This window comes from Vulpes vulpes, chromosome 5, assembly GCF_048418805.1.
Source record: "Vulpes vulpes isolate BD-2025 chromosome 5, VulVul3, whole genome shotgun sequence".
NCBI classification, from domain to species: Eukaryota; Metazoa; Chordata; class Mammalia; order Carnivora; family Canidae; genus Vulpes; species Vulpes vulpes.
In genome coordinates, this window is record NC_132784.1 from 45,254,963 (window position 1) to 45,274,477 (window position 19,515).

Consider the following 19,515-nt stretch of genomic DNA (forward strand, 5'->3'; position numbering starts at 1 on the left):
AAACCCAAACAAAACAAAAAACAAAACTTGCCCACCTCTCCAAGTAGGTCTAGGGAAGTTTTGGTGTATTTTGTGATGCAAATTGAGTGCCGGATGCAAATCAGGCAAGGCCCTCAGGAGCTAGGGAGGGCAGAAAATGAGAAGCCCCAAAAGTTCCTTCTTTCTTGAGGTGGGCACTGTAGGAAAATAATTTGCAAAGGATTCTGACGTTCTGGGGGGTCCTTCAGCCACGGAGGGGTCCTAAGCCATGTGCCACGTCCACCTACTGGAGGAGACCAGAGCTGGCCATTCCTGGGATCTCCCAGGTTCTGTTAGTCTAACTGCCACGGGCTGGGGGGGGGGGGGGGGGGGTTGGACCTGGGGTAGGAGCCCAGGCACACAGACAAATCCACCCCGCCCCAGCTATGCAAAAACTGCAGGGGGAGGGTACTCAGCCACCTGCCGGCTTAAAGTCCCTCCTGCCAGGAGGTGTGAACAGATCAGAGCCTCCAAAGACTGTAGGTGGAAATGGGCAAAGCAATGCCTCCATAATGACGTGTGCTGAAAATATGTTAATAGTTGTGCCGTTTGGTTCATTGTGTTCATACAGTAAACCAAAACCACGGAGTGTTAAAGGTCACTATCTACACTAGATTTTGAAATCTCATCTTCAGGTTGCGCATTCGTTTACAAAGCAGACATTTTTGTAAGATGCTGAGGAGTCTTAAACCTAAGTAAGACACAGGCCCTTCTCTGTAAGACTCACTTGGTCATATATGTGTGTGTGTGTGTATAATATATATGTGTGTATATATATGTTCTCTCTCTCTCTGTATATATATATATATTTTTTCATGCATTCACAGTAGCCTGAACGGGCATGAGCACTTCTCAATACACTCAAAGCACTTTGTGTGTGTAGGCACCTCTATCCTGCAGTGCTCTGGGGAGAAGAGACACATGCTGTTGTCCTCATGGCACAGCCATGCTTAAGCACACTTAGGTAATCTGCCTGGCAGTGTTTTGGCTTTAAAATAAAGTTCCTTCATTTTTTCTCCCTTACCTTCCTCATTCCATTACCTTCTTTTGGCTAGAAGCCTCTGAGTGCCTGCGTTTTCTGGCACTTGGCCCCTTCTTGCTTTGGGCCCATGGCATTTTGACTGTGTGAGGAGATTATGATATTGTGTTGGGTATGAAAGTCCATGAAACAACAACAAAAAAGTGTAATGGTAACTCAACAGTAGCCCATTTAAGAAACCAGCAAAGATCTGAAGAGACATTTCACTACAGAAGATACACAAATGGCCAAGAAATTCAAGAAAAGGTGCTCAATATCATTAGTCATTAGAGAAATGCAAATCAAAACCACAATGAGATGTCACTTCACACCCATGAGCATGGCTAAAATGTAAAAAAATGGACAATAACAAGTGTTGGCAGGGAGGAAGGGAAACCTCACACGTGCCTGGTGGGAATGGAAAGTAGTGCGGCCACTGTGAAAACCAGAGGTAGATGCTCAGAAAGTTGAACAGTTACCATGTGATCCAGCAATTCCACTCCTAGATACGGACCCCGAGGTAATTAATAGTATGTGTCCACATGAACGCTTGTGCATAAATATTCATATCAGCATTATTCAGAATAGCCCAGAGTGATAACAAACCAAGTGTCTATCAACTGGTGAACAGGGAAACAAAAGGTTTTACTTCCACACAAAAGAATATTATTCAGAGCCACAAAAGGAAACGGAGCAGTGATTCAAGCTACAACGCGGAGGAGCCTTGAAAACATGACGCTCAGTGAAAGAAGCCAGACACAAATGGTCACATTTGTATGATGCCATTTATATGAAATGTCCCAAGCAGGCAAATCCACGGGGACAGAGGTAGATTAGTGATTACCAGGGGTCGGGGGTGGGTGGGTAGAGAATGATGAAGAGTGGCTGCTCATGGGTATAGGGCTTTTTTTTTTCCTGGAGTGATGAAAACCATTCTGGAATTACACAATGGTGATGGTTGCACAACTTTGTGAATAAACTGGAAACCAGTGGGTCAATCACTTTAAGTTGAATTTTATGGAATGTCAATTATCAGAAAAAAAATCTTAATTACATTTCTCATACTTCACAAGAAGAGGACTCAACTATTTTTGCATCGTGTGGAATCGGACAGAAACATTGGGTGTTCTGTAATCCTTGCTTCACCAGTGCATGGGAGGTGGGGCTCCTTCGGTTAGGAATGCACAATTATCTTTCTTTTCAGAAATTTTTACAATCGTGGGAGGTGGCTTGGTGGGTAAAAACTGCCCTGAATGAGAAGTCAGGATGGCTGGTGCTGATCTGGGTGAGCAACTCACTTTACCGTCTGGGCCCTGAGTTTCCCTGGCCTGATAATTTATTGGTAGCCTATCTGCAGTCTACCATCCTGGGCTTAGAGAGCTAACAATCTTATTCTCTATCTTTCCCCCTGCGTCTCCTACAATGTGATTTGGAATATCCTGATGCATGTCAGAAGCTGTAACCCCAGCTACTAGAAGCCACTGACCTGGTTCCTCCACCTCCCTCCTTTCTCCCAAATCCATACATGGCTTCGGAGCCTCTTGCCGTCAGCTCCATCCTCTCATTCTATCTTCTCTCTAGCACAGTAGCCGAGCTGCCATGGCCTCTGATGGGTGTGTGAGTGCTTCTCATCTTGGTTTCAATGGTCATAGTCCAGTTCTGTCCCACAGAACTCTGTGCCCCTCCTGCCAATTTTAATTAGAACTGGTGATGCTGGAGTGAAGTGTAATTGGGAAGCTTTGCTTCTCCTCTATATTGACAAGTCTCTCCACTGCCTGATGTGGGCTGGAGATTCCTTGGGCAGACTAGTATTTGGAAGATATCCACCAACTGTTCTTCCTTGGTTCTGGAGACACAGGCAGGGCTCCCTCCTCCGCTCCCTCCCGCTGGTCTGGACCTGCCTGGCCTCTCGGTATAAGTGAACGTGAACTTCATCACCCTGTGCCTGGTGGCAGGTGAGTGTTGCCTCCCTGTAGGTCACCATCTGGGCCAAGAATGCAGGGTTCCACCGTGCGCACCTGCTGCATGGCCTGCCAGTGCAAGGTGCAGTCGGGGTACCTACCACTCTCCTGCCCCAGCAAGAGTTAATTCATGAAAATATGCCAAAAATGGGAACTGAAAGCAGATGCTTGTTGAGTTCTGTAGCTTGGCCTAATTGCTGTCATCAAGACACCACTGCAGGGGGCCGGTGGGGAAAGGGGGTCCTTCATTTATTAAACGTGGAGGGCCAGAATTGGGGACCGAATGTCTGATGCTCATTTGTTTAAATCAGCAAGTGTTGACTGAGGTTGCTGGTGGTGGGAAGTACAAAGAACCCGCATTTCCTAATAGGAACTTGCTGAAAGTGGCCTCAGACCAGGAGGGGGCATGTCAGAGTGAAAAGAGCAAAACAGAAGGCGTTTGCATGGGCGCCGTCCTCAGCAGGGCACCGCCAGCCTCCAGTCCGGCCTGGTTGGACACTTGCTGGCAGGACTGGGTAAGAAGTTAGCATGGGCATCTTTTCTAGATGCGCCGTGATGCACTGGCTCCAGGGTCCTTGCTTTGCCAACAGTCTCAGACATCTGTCTAGGACCAGATCTGCCCCTGATGGTACCCATCCTGGTGTTCTCAGTCTGTAGCAAGTAAGTTGCAAGCTCTGCAGAAAGCTCCCAGGATGCTCCAAAGTATCCTGCTCAAAGGTATCCTGAGACCTAATAAGCTTTACCCTGTTCCCAGTTCTCCAGTTCTGCAGGCCCATGAGTCACTGTATGATGGTCAAGGCGATCCCGGAGCAGCCCATGACAGAAGCCTGTCCCCTACACTACCGGATCTGTCCTCTGCTGGAGCCAAGCAAGTATACCCTCTGCGCTCTGGGGAAGAGGCAGGAGCATGGTGGTGAATGCATTCGGTGGGTTCCATATGGCCGTGCTAAGGAAAATCTGCTTTCATTTTGTACTTTATGATTTAGTTCAGTTCACCTGGAAAGACTCAATGTGAATAAAAACAGATGCGTTTCAAGGCGCATTGCCTGGCTCCATGACAATTTTCTTCCTTCCGCATCAGATGGTCTTCCTGTGTCCAGGGAAGAGAGCGGACCTCTCCCTCACAAGGAAAATGCATGCAAAGTCTCGGTCAATGGCAACAGCCGTTAGTGCTGGGACAAAACCCCGGCAAGGTCAAGGTGGTGGTTCTGCATTCAGGCTCATTAAGGCAGGGATGCAGATACGCTGGCCCGACTTCCCATCTGAAGAGATGTTTAAAGCGAAGGACAGTGCATGCTTCCTGTTAACAGAACAGTGCAGGGCCATGTTTACAGGGACAGAGAGAGACAGAGAGAAGACAGAGGCTCAGAGAGATGGAGAGACAGACCCAGAGAGACCCAGAGAGAGAGACCGACACGCACACAAAACCGGAAGGTGCTCATGGATGGGCTTCAGGTAGCGGGGGCTGGAATCCTGCATGGCCACTGCTTCCAGGGGACAGCAGACAGCCACCCGACCTGCTCTGGACATCACAAGGTCAGGGTATGACACGTGCTCGTGGGGGGAGGCCTGTCATTGTTGCAGGCGTTGGCCGCTTACAAGGAGAGAAGCTGTGCCCCGGGGAGCCGGACTGCCCAGGCCACCGTTGTGTCCTGCCTGGGCACAGTTGCGGCTGGCAGCGAGGAGCCCGGGGGACCCGTGGGCAAGGGGTGGAGCTGGCAGGTCAGATGCGGGGGGTCAGTGCCCACGGCTCCCTGCACGGCCTTGCTGGCTGCTGCCAACACCGATGTCCTGGAGCAGGTCAGCTCGGCCAGGCTCACGATGCAAACACGCACGGAGCACCTGCTCTGGGCCCAGCACCACACACAGGGCTGCCCGGGGAAAGCAAGTGCCATGGGGTCGGTCTGTCCCTACGACAGGCTCCCTACACCCGACACGGCGCCTTACCCGAATCAAAACCTCCACATACACTCTTCCAGGGGGAACGACCCAGAGACGGCAGTGTCTCACTAGAAGTACTGTTTGCCCCTAAGGTCATCAGAAGAAGCTTATGTTTGGGCTGGGGGAAAAGTCCTCCACACAGGACTTTGCATCTAGCAGATTTGCTGTTTCCACCGAGGGAAGCCCTTGGCCAAGCGCATGAATCTTGAATCCACGTGCAACATGCTTTTCATAACAAAATCAGTGCGAACTTTGGCTGGCTGTCCCCAGCCCCGCGTGGGTCTTCTCTCACCAGCACGGCCCTGGGTCCTTTTGGCTTTGCTGTGTCCTCTGGGCATGTCTGCATCGAGCAATCCAACCACAGTCACACCACTTAAGGGAAGGATTTATTTAGTGTCTCCTTCTGGGATGAGGACAGAGAACTATCTGTGGTGCCAAGCCCCATGAGGTGGCTCTTCTAAATGACATTAGACAGAAGAGACCGGGGCCAGAGAGGTTACGCAGCTTGCCCAAGGTCACACAGCTCATGGTGGCAAAGCTGCAGTTTGAATTAGGGCCCCCGCCACCCCCAGGCATGTGCTTTTTCAACCCCACTTTGCTTCTCCTGGGGGACACAGTAAAGAAGTATAAGACCAAGGCCTCGCAGAGACACGCAGTGAGCATGGGAAGGTAAGCAGCGAGTCCTGAGGAGTGCCAGGGAGAGCTCAACCAGTGTGTGGGGAGTCTCTAGATGAGCTGGAGGGGACAGGAGCTGAGTCCGAAGGAGTCTGCTGGAGGGAGGCAAGGGAGGGATGGCATCTCGGGGCATGGACTCGAGGTGGGAGCTGGTGGGCACACCGTGGCAGGTCCCAGGGTGGACCTGTGTGTGCGGCCCGGGCGAGCCAGAGTGAGCAGGGCTGCATGGACAGAGGGCAGCCCCGTGATTAGGGAGAGAGCACGGGTCTCAAGGACCGGCCCCCGGCGCTCTGCAGAGCTGGATCCCACGGGAACGTGGGGGGCATCTCATTCCCCAGTCTGCGGTTTGGCCCTGGGGGCCCATTCCATGCACGCGCGCCACCTCAAGAGTATTTAAAAATGCCGTGAAGATAGAGACATGATTCCCTAAGGAGGAATTCCTTCCACAGGGTTCAGGAAAAGCCCTCCTATTTACCGGGCTGCTTCACAGGGAATTCTGGAATGTGAAGGAGGCCAAATTTCCTGGAGTCACAAAAACAAATCCAACGTGTGGCCTATTTAGAATATTAAAATAGGTGGCCCGAGAGCCTCTGCGGTGGTGAGTGGGTTTCAGGCCTTCCGAGGGTTCCTGCTGAATTAAAAGCGATCGGGTCCCCAGCAGGCATGGACGGGAGCGGCTCCCCCACCATGGGCACAGGGAGGGGTGAGGGCAGCCCCCCCCCCCCCCCCCCCCCCCCCCCCCCCCCCCCCCCCGCGCCCTGACCCTGCTCAGCAGGCCGCCGGCCAGCCAGGCTGCTCCTTCTCCCACCAGGCATCACCGACTCATCTTATGACTGTAACAGCTTGCTCTGCTGACTTAAATTTGGAAATTTTTCCTAATTTAACAAAGCCAGAGACCTTTAAATTCCTAGGAACCTGCCCACAGAGCATTTTACAAGAACCCATCTGCTTGCTGGGTGTTTAATCTTTTAATGTTTCGTTCGGTTTGTTTCTGGAAGGCCAGCGTGTGGGGCGAGTTTGTGACTGCTGCAGTCAGGCCAAGCGAGCCAGAAAGGCTTTCTTTAAGATGTCAGGAGTCGTAAGACAAGAAAGATGTTCAGGGCGACGTCTCTAACACCCCAAATTAAGGATGGAGAGCGAAGGCCAAACCCTTGGGTCTGTCACTCCTGTAGGAGGGGCTCTGAGCTCAGCTCGATCCTGACCGCAGGGCACCTTCCATCCTGCTGGGTGGCTTGAGGTGCAGAGAAGGCCAGGCCGAGCCAGTCCTCCACCACCTCACAACTGAGCTTGACTCCTCTGTCACACAGAGTGTTTGCTCCTCTTACACCCCAGATCCCCTTCCCCTGATATACCCTGTGGTTCTCCATTCTCTTTGACTTCTGTTTGCTCCCCTGTTCTCTCCTTGTCTTGCTAAAGTTCATTCCTTGGCTCTGTTTTTTTTTTTCCCCCTGGTCCCCGTTTGCCCCTTTCTGGGACAGGCCTGCTCTGCGTTTTCTGCTGGTAGTTCCCCACCCTCTCAGACGGAAGAGGACTGCATGCTAAAGGAACTCGCAAGGCCCCTGTGGCCACGGGGAGGGTTTGGCTATAGGTGTGGGGGGCCCTCCCGGCTCTCATCCTGGTGAGGGGACCCTGGTCATGGACACGATGGGAGAACCTGGGCCAGAGTGAAACCTGCAAGGAAGGGGACGAGGTCGTGCAGGGTGTCCTTGTGGCCGTCTGACCCTGGTCGTCTGACCGGATGCCGGGCCTGTGACCCTGGCTGGAGTCTGAGCCAGGTGCTTGCTCCACAGCCTCCGTTAACCCCTGAGGGTTTAAATGCTGGCCGGGTAGTGATGGGACAGCCGGCGGGGGTGGGGGGTGGGGGTGGCGTGTGGTGGACTGAAGAGAACACAAATGTCCAAATGCTGCTTTTTCTGAGTTTTTACCTCTGCCAAATTCTTGAAATTCTTAAGTCTTACAACTGTATATGCTTCTCTTTTCCATGTAAACCTGAAACATCATTTAAATGGCTTTTGAGGTAGGGGCACCTGGATGGCTCAGTCGGTTAAGCATCTGACTCTTGACTTTGGCTCTGGTCATGATCTCAGGGTCGTGAGGTTGAGCCCTGCGATGGGGAATCTGCTAGAGATTCTCTGCCTCTGCCCCTAGCCCTATACCCGCCTGTTCTCTCTTTCTCTCTGAAATAAATAAATAAATCTTTTTTTAAAAAAAGATAAATGCCTTTTGAGGTAATCCTAGCCTACTAAAACAACTTGAAAAACTGCAAAAAAAAAAAAAAAAAAAAAAAAAAAAAAAAAAAAGATCATTTCACACACGCCTTGAGGGTTTTGAAAAATGCCTGACTCTGGGCATAAGTTTATGATGAATGGGTTACAGATTCAAATGGCTAAGTTTTACTAACTTGGTACATCACTTGGAAAGATGGTTTATTCAGGGTAATTTCAGGTTTTAAAAAATTATAATTTCGTTGCCATCATGTCTATAAGATCTTTTGTTCAAACTTCCAGACATAAAAGAAATAGTCCTAGGGATGTAGTGCACAGTGTGGTGACTATAGTTAATAACACTGTACTGCATTTTTGAAGGTTGCTAAGGCAGTAGGTTTTAAAAGTTCTGTTCACAAGGAAAACACTGAAAGTACTATGTGTGATGATGGATGCTCAGAGACTTATTGTGGTGATCATTCCACAACATATACAAATATTGAGTCATTGTTGTACATCTGAAACTAATATAAAGTTATATGTCGATTATATCTCAATAAAAAAATAAAACCTTATTGCCATCGAGTCCGTAAGACCTTTTGATAAGAAAGTAAGAATTCCAAGTCTGAATGTATGACGATAGAAGATATCCTTTCAAAGGAAAAAGTCTGAGCAGAGCTGTGCGCTGCTTGAGAAGCTCATCACACTATCCATGGTCACATCACAATCCACGCAGTGGGCAAGCTATGGGGCCCGAGTGTCCATAACTGGCCCAGGCTCTCTCTTTGCTGTCAAGTGAGTCACCTCTCCAAGTTTCAAGAGCCTCATTAGTGACAAGAAGAGAAGGCCTCACATGTCCTCTGAAGGCTCTCCCGGGATCTAAGTTTACATTAACTTGTAGATTATGGGGACTCTGTTCTGTATCTGCGTCAGAAGCAGCGGGGATGGAAAGGGTTATGTAACTGGGAGACTGACGGACACAGAGACCACTAGAGTTGCCACGCCATCTCTTCCAGGTGCAAACAGAAGCCTGAGTCCAAGAGCTGGTTTCATAAGAGGAAACCTAGAAGTAATTGGTCTAACAAGAGAGAGAAGTTAGGGAAGTGCCTGATATTCCAGACAACAGAAGAAACAACTTCCCAAACCATCAAGGCACCGAAATGAGAATTCCAGGCATGGTTCTTAAAAGTCCCAACGATCTATTCCCTTAGGAATCCACAAGACAGCTCTATAAGACTATGGTTCAAATAGAATGAGAGCCATAGTTAAAAAACGCAGAGATGATTTTATGAAGAATTAATAAACACCTCTTTCTCACTCATAAATAATACTCATTTGTAGTAAGTTAACACATCGACCAAAGGAACTTTATGGTTTTCAGGCCTGAGTTCCTCCGACAACAAAATCATGTTACTCAGGATAACCATGTTATTCCTTTTCAGCCCCTCCAGCATTTCTTGAATCTCCCAAAGCACCCCCTTTGAACTGAAACTTTCCATTTTTAAATCTTTTCCCCCACGGCCCTCCAGGCTTCTACCCCCTATTAATTACAGAGAAAACCCATTCAGTCATTTTTGGGTTATCAGACTGTGGAAAATTTGTTTTTCAAGCTTTGGAAGATTGTTGGAGTGCCTTTTTATTTTTCTTTCTTTCTTTTTTTTTTTTTTTTCATTCCAGATAACTCAAAACTGGTTTGGATCCATGACATCAACCCTGGCTTGTACAAAGAATGAGGAATGAAGACTTTGCCTTGTTTGGAACCAAAGAGAGGACTATCCACTCTCTATTTTCCATTTTTATTAAGACAGTATTTTTTCCTTTTAGTTGGATGATGTATACTTTTAACATTCCAGGAAAAAAGTGTCAGTGATATGCAAGTCATAATAAAAGAAAATCAAAAGAAACGCAATTAGAAGGGACAAGGAACTTCATCATTTTTAGTACAAAATGCCCTGAGGACAATCTAATTTTAAAAATTACCAGCACCATATAAATGAGAAGAGAATATATGAAAAGATTTGTTATTTTAAAATTTAATTTAATCCTTAATCTTTCTGGCTCTGGGACTTTTATCCTTATTTTTAAAGGCCAAAAGTTATCAGGTGCTGGATAAGGAGTAAGCCTCATACTAATGCAATGTAATAGTGACAATGGGTCCTCTTGGTCTCTGGTTTGCCGGCTAGAACATGGTAGGGCATGGAAAGTGTTATTAAATAAAAAGGGAACACACATTGAAAATGAAACAATAGCCTTCTCTTTCCCATTATTATAAAGGTACTTACTATGAATGAAAACAAACATTCACAGGGAGTGCTATCGTTGATAAGTGCTTCCGTTTCTACCAACTACTGTGAGCTTCATGACAACCCACAGGTAAACTATGGCTGTTGTCGCTCCCATTTTACAGATAATCAAGAATATGTAATTTTTCCAAGGGCACACAGTTCATCAATAGTGGAACCAGATCTCAAACCCAAAATTGTGACCTAAAATACCTTGCCTCTCTGCTCTATCATGCAGCCTCCCTAAACAGAGTAATGACTCCCAGCAAAATGGGCTTGCACAGAGCCAAGATGCCATAAGCTTGAATACAGCAGGGACTTGCTCACAGTCAACATCTCTGTCTCTTTGAAACAGTTTAAATGATGAGAAAAAAAAAACTATTTTCTATCATAAATGTTGGTAGGTAATAGAGGGCTTTGATTTGTTCCTGCCTAGGTTGCTATTCTAGCCCAGGGAGATTTAATTCTGCCCACCTTCAACCCATATTTAAAAAAAAACCTGGAACCATTCATGCATTCAGAGAGAGAGAGAGAGAGTCCAAATTATAATGCAATAACGCAGCTTTCCTTTAAAAGCCTCTTCTTGATGGAATCTCCAATTTTCCTTTCCACTGTTATTACGGTGGCCTGGCAGAGGCTTTAGCAGAGAGGAAGAGAGGAGATGCCATTAATAATATCGATTTCTAACCCTTTATCTAGTTTTTGTTTGGCATCAAGCACAATGCTTAACTATACAGCTCCCTCCAGGAAGGGTTCTCTTGACATGAGGCTTTTAGATTTAGGGAGAGAAGTTTCCTTTGTCCAGATATGATTTTTCCCCACTTTGCTTTAGTCAGCCTGAAAATGAAACAAACAAACAAAACCCCAGATATCTAGTAGAAAGATTGCTACACTCCTCTCTTCTCCCTTCAGCAACGCCACTTCAAGAGTGGGTTCCACAGAAAGCCCCAGCTGCTCTCACCTTCTAGCCACAGTGGTGGGTGCAGTAGGGTCCAAAGACAAAGCAGAAAAATCACTTTTTTGTCCACTGGGCATTTTAATGATTTTTCTTCTCTTATTACTATGTATATCTACTCTTTTTTCCCCTTCCCTTAGCTCTCTTAATTTGCCCTCATCCTTTGTCTTCACATTTGTCTTCATGCCTATCGTTCTTCTCTCAAGTTACATTTCCCTTAGGCTGTGAAACTATCATTACTGAGCCTTCTCTGTACCCAAAAGCCTGGAATAAATTCTAAAACCAGACTCTGCTTGGCCTTTAGTGAGCTGTTTCAGTCTGATAAACCAGCAGGCTCCATGTGGGGATAAAGAAGTAAATTTATGTAGGGGCGCCTAAAAGAAACACTAAAGCTTAGCTAAGTTGGGGTGCAGAACTTCTGGCAGTAACAGTTCTAGGGATGTCAGACTGCAACATAAAATCTGATGCTTGGGAAGGAGTTCTCCTGGTTGGGACAGTGGGGAGTGACTCTCCAACCTCCACTGGGTGACTCCAGCCACATTCTTCTAGTTTGACAGGCAATGTTCTTCAAAGAGTACCAAGTCATGTCTCCACCGAGAAGGTCAATGGGTCAGCCTCTTTTCGTCTTGACTACACTGAGCTCTCATTTTAGCTTCAACAAATTACTTGGTAAGTCATCTTGGTTTCCCCTTCTGTAATGCAGTCAGGGGCATTCCCTGCTTCTCTTTCATCTCTCCAATGGCTCAAAGGAAATTTCCCCCTTCTTGTGCTTTTTCTATAAATTAGCCTGATAGATTGATCAAATTTTAATCTGTTTAGATTTCCCCCCAAAATTCCCTTCCCCACGCTGACAGTGTCTGTTGTGACCTTAAGTACTTTCCCCTATTGCCCGTGTACCTCCCACCACACCAGTCCACCCCCTGACTGACTAACCGTCCATCCCACATTATATACTGGGTGCTGTTATGTGACTAGCATGACCTAAACTCTGGGGTGAACTCAAGAGAAAATCACAAATATTCTTCTCCCTCTGGTCAGAAGACGAATCTGTGAGAAGCCAGGAGGGAGCAATACAAGCAAGGAATCACCTAAGTGGCATGGAGACCTGGGCCGTGGGGGTTCAGAGAAGGATGAGACGAAGCAGGCCAGTTCATCCAGGCGAGGTGGCCACAGCGGTGAGGGGCTGGGGTGAGGGTGACAGCTTGAGCTGGAGGCGGAGGGGGAAGTGTGTCCTCAGGCCTGACTGCGTGGGTTTAAAAACAAAATCTCATGGAAAAGATAATTGAAATGAAAGTCGGAGCTTATTAAATTTCTGTAGGCCCAACCCAATTTCTCATCATTCCCAGTCATGTGGATACATGCTAATTTCCTTGGCAGCCTTAGATAAAGCTCTTAATGTGATTTGAGTCCCTTAGAGATTAGCACTATTATAAATATAAATGTTCAAACACAAGCAAGTTGAAACCAAATGCCCCCCAAACACTGGCTTTCTGTTATATGAAGGTTTTCAGTGGTGCCCTGAGCCCTTGGATAAATGAGCTAGGAAGCAGAGTTAAATGGGCCCGTTGGCTAATTCTCAAGGCCAGGCTCCTTCACAGGAAGGAGCAAACCTGTAGCAGTTCTCTACGTATATAATCTACAGCAGCTGGCAGGACAGCTCTGGATGACATTCTGAAAAATACTAACTCAGAACTGCAAGTAGGGGCTTGGGTAGCAGATACCGAGACCCTGATCAAAACAGCCTTTATTCAACGGCCAACCTGCAAAACATCTCGTTCATGTTCCAACCGCTTGGTACAGCTTACAAGAGACTCACTAGCAAATAGTTATAAATAGACATCAAGGAGTTTGTTTATCTAACTAAGAAAAAACAATGTTCGGCTTCTTTAGAAACATGCATTTGACACCAAACTGATGTAACTGTTATGGGACCAGAAACGGAGCACACCATACTGAGCTTGGTGTTTTGATGTGGTCATTTATTCGCTAAGCAGAGCCACCACTTGGCAACAACACTCCGTGTGTACCCAATTCTAGGTGCTTGAAATTTTCAAAACAGATCTCTTCCAAGAGATTCTAAAATTAAAGATTTTGTCATCAACTGGTAAGAACCTGCCCCCCAAATTCATCCACATGCCTGAGATTTTGCTTTTGGGCTGAGGTCCGAAGGGGTCGTGATGATGAAATCTACTCTTAAATTTGTGCACAGGGCTTTTGTCAAACTAGCCAACCCATCTATCTGCAGAGTGCTGCCCCTAAATGTTCTTACTACTAAACAATAAAGTGAAAAGTATTCCCAGGAGGCATAAAAGTAAAAAAGTCTCGTGCCTGTCCTCACCACCTGCTAGAGACTCCTTTCTTACCAGAACACATAATTACTTGGGTTTGGGGAAATTGTAGAGTATGCATTATGGTACACTGGTCAGGTGAGAATGCCTCACTGGGTCTTCAATTTTGGTATTTTCTACCTATTGGATAATGGCTCCTTCAGCAGGGAATGTTAGAGGCTAGCATACCCATACAACTTCAGCTCTCCCTCCCAGAGAAACAATCTCTCTCAGCTTCTGATTCTGCGCCTCCTCCTTCCACCCCTCTAGGATGAAGCTTGATGGAGGGAAGGAACACAAGTGTTAGAATAAGGCAGTCTGGGCTCAAACCTGGACTCTGCACATTACTAGCTATGTCAATGAGTTGGAGGAGTTCCCTGTTCTCCTTTCTTTCCCGGAAAACTTAAGTCTAGCTCACGTGAGAGCTAGACTTCCACTTCTCCAAGCCTCCAATTCTTAATTCATAAAATGTGTAAAGTTCTAGAGACATCATCAGGATTAAGTGAGTGATCTCTGTGAAGCACCTGGCATCTAGTAATTGCAATTCCCTTCCATTCCTCTCTTGTCTTTCCCTTTAACTGTCAGAGATCTCGAGGTCCCTTTTCTAGGGACTCTCTTTATAAGGAGGGGGTAGGAAATAACACACATGAAAACAGCAACATCCAAAGTGCGAAGCTGGTAAATTTCTCTTTGCAGGGCTTGATTTTGATTTTAGGATCTGATTTTCTAACATCATTAGTCAAGGTGTTCCTTAAAAAAATTTCAAACTAGACCTGATGCCTTCGAGCAGTCAGTGAGAAGCTCTGGAGAAGAGTTCTGGAGTCAGTGCAAGCTACTGCCTCCAGAGCTCAGTGCAGAAGGCCAGCCTGGTCCTCAGCAGCGGCAGAAAGGACGTCTGACTGCACTCAACCATGAGGCCCCTGCCTGGAATGCTCCATTGCAGAGCTGGATACTTTAAAGAGCCAATGGCAGATCCAGAGGAAGTCAGACAAGAAGAGAGGAGCCTTCCACAGGACAATAACGTTTAAAAATCAGCTGCAGCCTGGAAAAGGGGCAGCCTGAGTGTGGAAGCTGGGGATATTCGTAATTCTCAATGGCACAGAGAGGAAGAAAATAATTTATTCATCACATACCTGAACCCTGCAACCATAGGTCATTCCTTAGGGACACAGATAACGCAGTACTATTCTGCTCCGAGAGATGGACTCAGGGGACCAGCCACCCCCATGCAGTAGAGACATCATTCTCTTCCTTGATTTCAGCTACAATTTTGCTACCAGCCCTTTCGGCCGACGGCTGCCCGATGAGCAAATGCAACCGAACCCTAATCTAGAAGCAAATGTATCCACATACATACATCAGGTATCTCAGACCAATGCACTCATTAAGGGGACTCCTTGAGCCTTCCCCAAATCTGCCTCTCAAACCCTGTCAGCCCCTGGGCAGCCTACAACCTAGTGGGAAGCCCAGAAGTGAGTCCCAACTTCTCCCCTTTCCACCCCATCCACACCTGTCACTGCCTTCTCTGCTCAAAGGATGGTTCCTCTCTCCAGTCCTCTAGGCCGGGTCCCTTTCCTCAGCTGCATCACTCTTCATCTGTCAACACCAGGCTTCCCTCTAAACCACAAACGATCGAGTCCTCTCTCTCTCTCAAATGCCCTGAGTGACTCCCCACGACCCTCAGAGTGAAGTGGCCCCATCCCACGCCTCTGGTCACACCCGGCTCAAGCCTTAAACTCCACGGAACCGCTGGTAGCATCAGCCGAAACCACACATCTCCAGCTGACCCCGGCTCACACCACATCCTCGTGCCTCTCGACACTCTGCTCACACAGCACCTCCTCCGTGAAGCCCTTCTTGCCCGAGCCCCATCACCTCCCCCTGACTCCCGTCCCTGCTCACTGCCGGCCGCTGCATCCCTCGGCTCTGTCCTGGTGGGCCCTGCTGGTGCCCGACACCTGCTGGAAGCTGTGTGTCAGCCGAGGGAATAAAGAGATGAATCAAAATTAAAACGAGTTAAAGAGCACACGATCTATAAAGACTGTGTGGTGCTCAAGGAAGGCGGACTTACTACGGGTTACACGGGAGTCACCGGACCCGGGTGGGACAGGACGCGACTTGGGGTGCGGCAGGGTCTTGAATGTTGCTGCATTTCCCAGCCTCCTATTTGATAGCTCTAAGATCCTGGCCCAGGTGTCTAACACCTTAGAGCCTGAGTCCTTCACCTATAAGGACGAGGGGGTGATGGCACTGGTGGTGAGGCTGGGCAAGGGCGCGTCCGAAGGGACACAGCAGGCAGGAGCAGAGGGCAGCCCCCCCCCCCCCCATCGATCATGGCCCTAAACACTGACTTGGGACACAGCGCTGGCCCGGGGCCTGGGGCAGACAGCAGGGCTCGCAGCACAGCTCTCGCCTCAAGGGACGGACAGTCAGCTGGACGAGGCAAAACAGCCTCGCTCGGAAGGTTGAGAAACCACACAGCAAGTCAGAAACATCAGATGAGTCACCGGACGGGACAGGATTGGCGGCCAGGGTGGCGCGGGAGGTGCGGGTGCTGGGTGGGGGCGCTCTCCCAGGCGGAGGGTGGCTGCTGGAGGAGGGATCAGGGCATCAACCTGTCGGGATGGAACCCGAGGGGCGCTCTGGAGTCCAGGTGACAGGATGGTTCCCAGCTGGGGCTTGTTGCTATAGGCTCTTCGGCTGCTCTCTGCTGCCCCCTGTTAGTGTGTAGAGGGAAGAGCAGGACAGGGGCTGAGAGGAGAGAGAGGGGGACAAGCAGGTGGGGTGAGGGGGTGGTGAGACAAGCACCCACTGTGGGGAGGCCTGCGGGTCTCTCCTCCTTTCTTTCCTGGAGCGTTGGTCACACCCCCTCCTCTGACCCCTCCCCTCATTCTCTCTTCGCAGGGCAGAGGCTCACCCTCAGTTTCCCAGGACCCCCCCAGGGGCCACTGCTGTGACCCAGGTAGGCTGCGCTTAGCATTCTTGGGACTTCTGTTCTCCCTGTCTTGCCTGAGGGCATTTCTCAAGGCCAGAAACCATTTTATTCCTGAATGCCCAGTTAATATTCGTGAAGCTTGTGAAGAAGCAAACATAGAAAATAAAAAAGAGAGAGAAAGAAAGGAAAAGAAAAAAGCCAAAAAAAGCTGAGAGGGCAGAAGGCAGGGAGGGCCAGAGAAGCGAGGGGAGCTATGGTTAACACGAAGTCCCGTGTCCAGCAGCAGAGTGGCCTTGGATTGTCCCTCGGGAGCAGAAATTGCAAATAGCTTTTCCCATTCGCCCCAACCCAGTGCTTTCAACTTAGAAAATATGGCCAGCTTTAGCACTGCGATCAGTTGACATTTGGGGCTACATAATTCTTGGGGGAGGGCATCGTAGGATGTTTAGCAACATCTGTGGCCTCTACCCACTAAATTCAAATAAAAACCCCTGCCTGGCTGGAACAGCCAAAACCATCTCCAGCTTTGCTGACTATTCCCTGGAAGACACACTCATCCAGGTTGAGGAGCCCCACTTTAGAGTATTGGGAGGCCCGCCCCAAATGCCGAGAGCTCTACGTCCCCCTCACCCTCACCTGAGCACCGCAAGAATGCCGCATGTCCACCTGCCCGTCCACTTGACATTCGCAGAGAGACAGAGACAGAGGCTTCCTATAGAGGCCCACGTCCTGATCTGAGGGCCCCTCTCTTGCTCTGCGCATGAATTGTAAACCGGTGCATTTCATAACCCCAAAGGGGCTCTGCGCCCAGAGTCCTGACTTCCTGGACAACCAGAGGTTCAGGTGAAAGTGTCTGCGCAGGGGCAGCTCTGGGTGGAGGAACAAACATCGGACACTCTGCTCTCCACTTTCTCCTCCGCCTCCTCTCCCCTGAGCTGGCTGCTCAGCAAGGAAAAGCCACAGCAGCCACCTATGTGAACAGGAATCTGGGGCCACCCACCTTCAAATTTAGATGGCAAGTGCTGGAGTCAAATAAGAAATACTTTGCACAAATAAACAATTAAGTTCATTGTGGTACTGCCTTTTATTTCCCCCTCAGGAATTAAGTACCCAAATGGTGTTAGTCTTCCAGGGAGAGCCTCCATCCAGAAAATCCAGAATGTAAGAAGCTGCAGGAATGGTTCCAAGCCCTTTATTTTCGAAGTGAGGAAACGGGGGTCCCAAAGAAGTGAAGTGCCAGCCAGGAGAGAAGCCAGGAGCAGACACATCACTGCCTCATTCGAAACAAAGTTCCCAACACTCCCTCCCATCCAGCTGGGGCAGGAGGGAACACGGTCACCAGGAGGGCAGTCCCAGATGGTATCCTCAGAGGGTGTCACCAAGTAGGTCTGTACCTCAAGATCGGGCTTAATTCTTGGAAAGCCTTTGCCTGGGGCTGGTTTGTAAAACCATGCAAGGGGCAACTGAACAGAGTCCCCTCGAAGACACCTATGCCAGGCTCTGTGACATTGTTTTTCAGGGGAAATTCATATTAGCTGTTTTCAGCTTGAATCTTCAACTCCAGCTGGTTTTATCTTCTCTCACTTATTATATTGTAACTCTGTGCATGGTGTAAAGGTCACACCTGTGTTTATACACCATATGCCATCAAAATACCGTGAAGAGAACACTATGTGGTCTCTATCAGAAGATCAAAAAAAGAAGGGGTGAGGCAGGCTTTGCTCCTAAGTCGGGGCCATTCGGTCCTTCTCAAACACTGACACAGGCCCGTGTCCACTGTGGCTACCAGCAGTTGACTTCTGGGTGAAGCACACACTGTTTATTGACAGAGAAACAAATAGGCACCTGTCCGGTTTCAGGGTGACGAGGGAGTTTCCAGTCTGGATATGACAAAACTTTTACCCTGTACCCAAACATTCTTTTCTTTTATTTTTAAAGCCAAAATTAGAAAGAAAACAAACATATAGAGGGCTCAGTGTAGCAGGAAAAAGAAACTCAAAAGGCAAGACGTTTCACAAGAAAAGCTTCCACTGGGTCTAAACTCACCTGGCCTCGTACCTAGGTTCCTGGGAGGAGGCAACAGGCTGTGTGTTCCAGCGGCCTGGGAGGCTGGCTGTCCTCAGAGCTCCCAGGTAGGAGGTCTCCCCAGTTTCCCACGCTGGAGCAGTGGAGAGGAAGTCAGAGAGAGAGCTGCTGGAGGAGTATTTTTCTTGTCTAACCTAGCGGTGCCTTGAGGTGTAATTAATAAGTAACTGCCAAGAGCAAGTCTGCAGTGAAGGCCTTAGCACGCAGCTTCCGTCTGTCAGTGCAGAAATAACCCGATACTGTTTACCTGGCCACCCAATGACCTGACCCTAGCAGGGGCTCTGCTAATTAGCATAGTCCCTAGAAGCCCAACCTTGGGGACTGGTTGTCACACGCTGTTCCTCACATTCCAAGCATCAGTCTGTGCTGGGCCCTCCAAGCGCCCCCGGGCAGACTGCCAGCCAGTCCTGGGAGCAGCAAGACTGCCCTTCCTCCAAGGACCCCTTCCGCCTGCTGGCCCCATGCCGGCCCCACGCTGGCCCTGTCCGCCTGCGGGCACCTCCAACATGAGCCTGTCCCCGCACCAGAAGGCCAGGCCTACAACCATCTTCAATAAGGCATCCTCTGAAGCTATGTGGGGGAAAAAGCATTTTGCTTTTCAATAAGCTGGCATTGCACTGAAAATAGCTCAATCGGCTCTGATTAAGCCAGGCTATAATCGGAGCTGATCAAGCACATTGACACAAAATGCCAATAGAATATTTATACGGCTGCCTGTTTGCCCACCATACGGGCAGCAGTGAGTCATTAAGTCATGTGAGATGCATCGGTTTATAAAAGATCCCAGATAAGTTAATTATTTCGAGTCATGTGAATATAAATGCATGCTCAGCTGATCTACTTTAAAACAGAGCACCTATCTGGGGCCCTTGACCCTCAAGCAGTGCCAATCAGGTGTCCATCTCTCAGCCACGTCCAGGCAGCCCAATGGCTCTGCAGAGAGCTGGGATCATGCTTAAGTAAACCAGAGGCAGGGCCGGGCAGAGTGATTTTCACCAAACTCACAAAAATACAACTGAAAGAGAACTGTTCTTAAGAAAGACTCATGTACCATAAAAGGGGAATTTCCAGAAGCCTCTGATATTAGCAATTTGCCCTTCCATTCCCTTCCTCT

General features: G+C 48.6%; 1 protein-coding gene and 1 long non-coding RNA gene across 2 annotated transcripts in view; both read right to left on the reverse strand.

Moving 5' to 3' along the window:
- BCL2 (BCL2 apoptosis regulator) overlaps nt 1-19,515 on the reverse strand; it is a 171,290-nt gene that overhangs the window by 11,725 nt on the left and 140,050 nt on the right. The window lies entirely within an intron of this gene.
- On the reverse strand, nt 1,808-18,630 carry LOC140599005 (uncharacterized). The gene is made up of 2 exons (XR_012001573.1): nt 18,363-18,630; nt 1,808-4,297 (listed from the first exon to the last, which is right to left on the reverse strand). It is a non-coding gene; the product is annotated as an uncharacterized lncRNA (long non-coding RNA).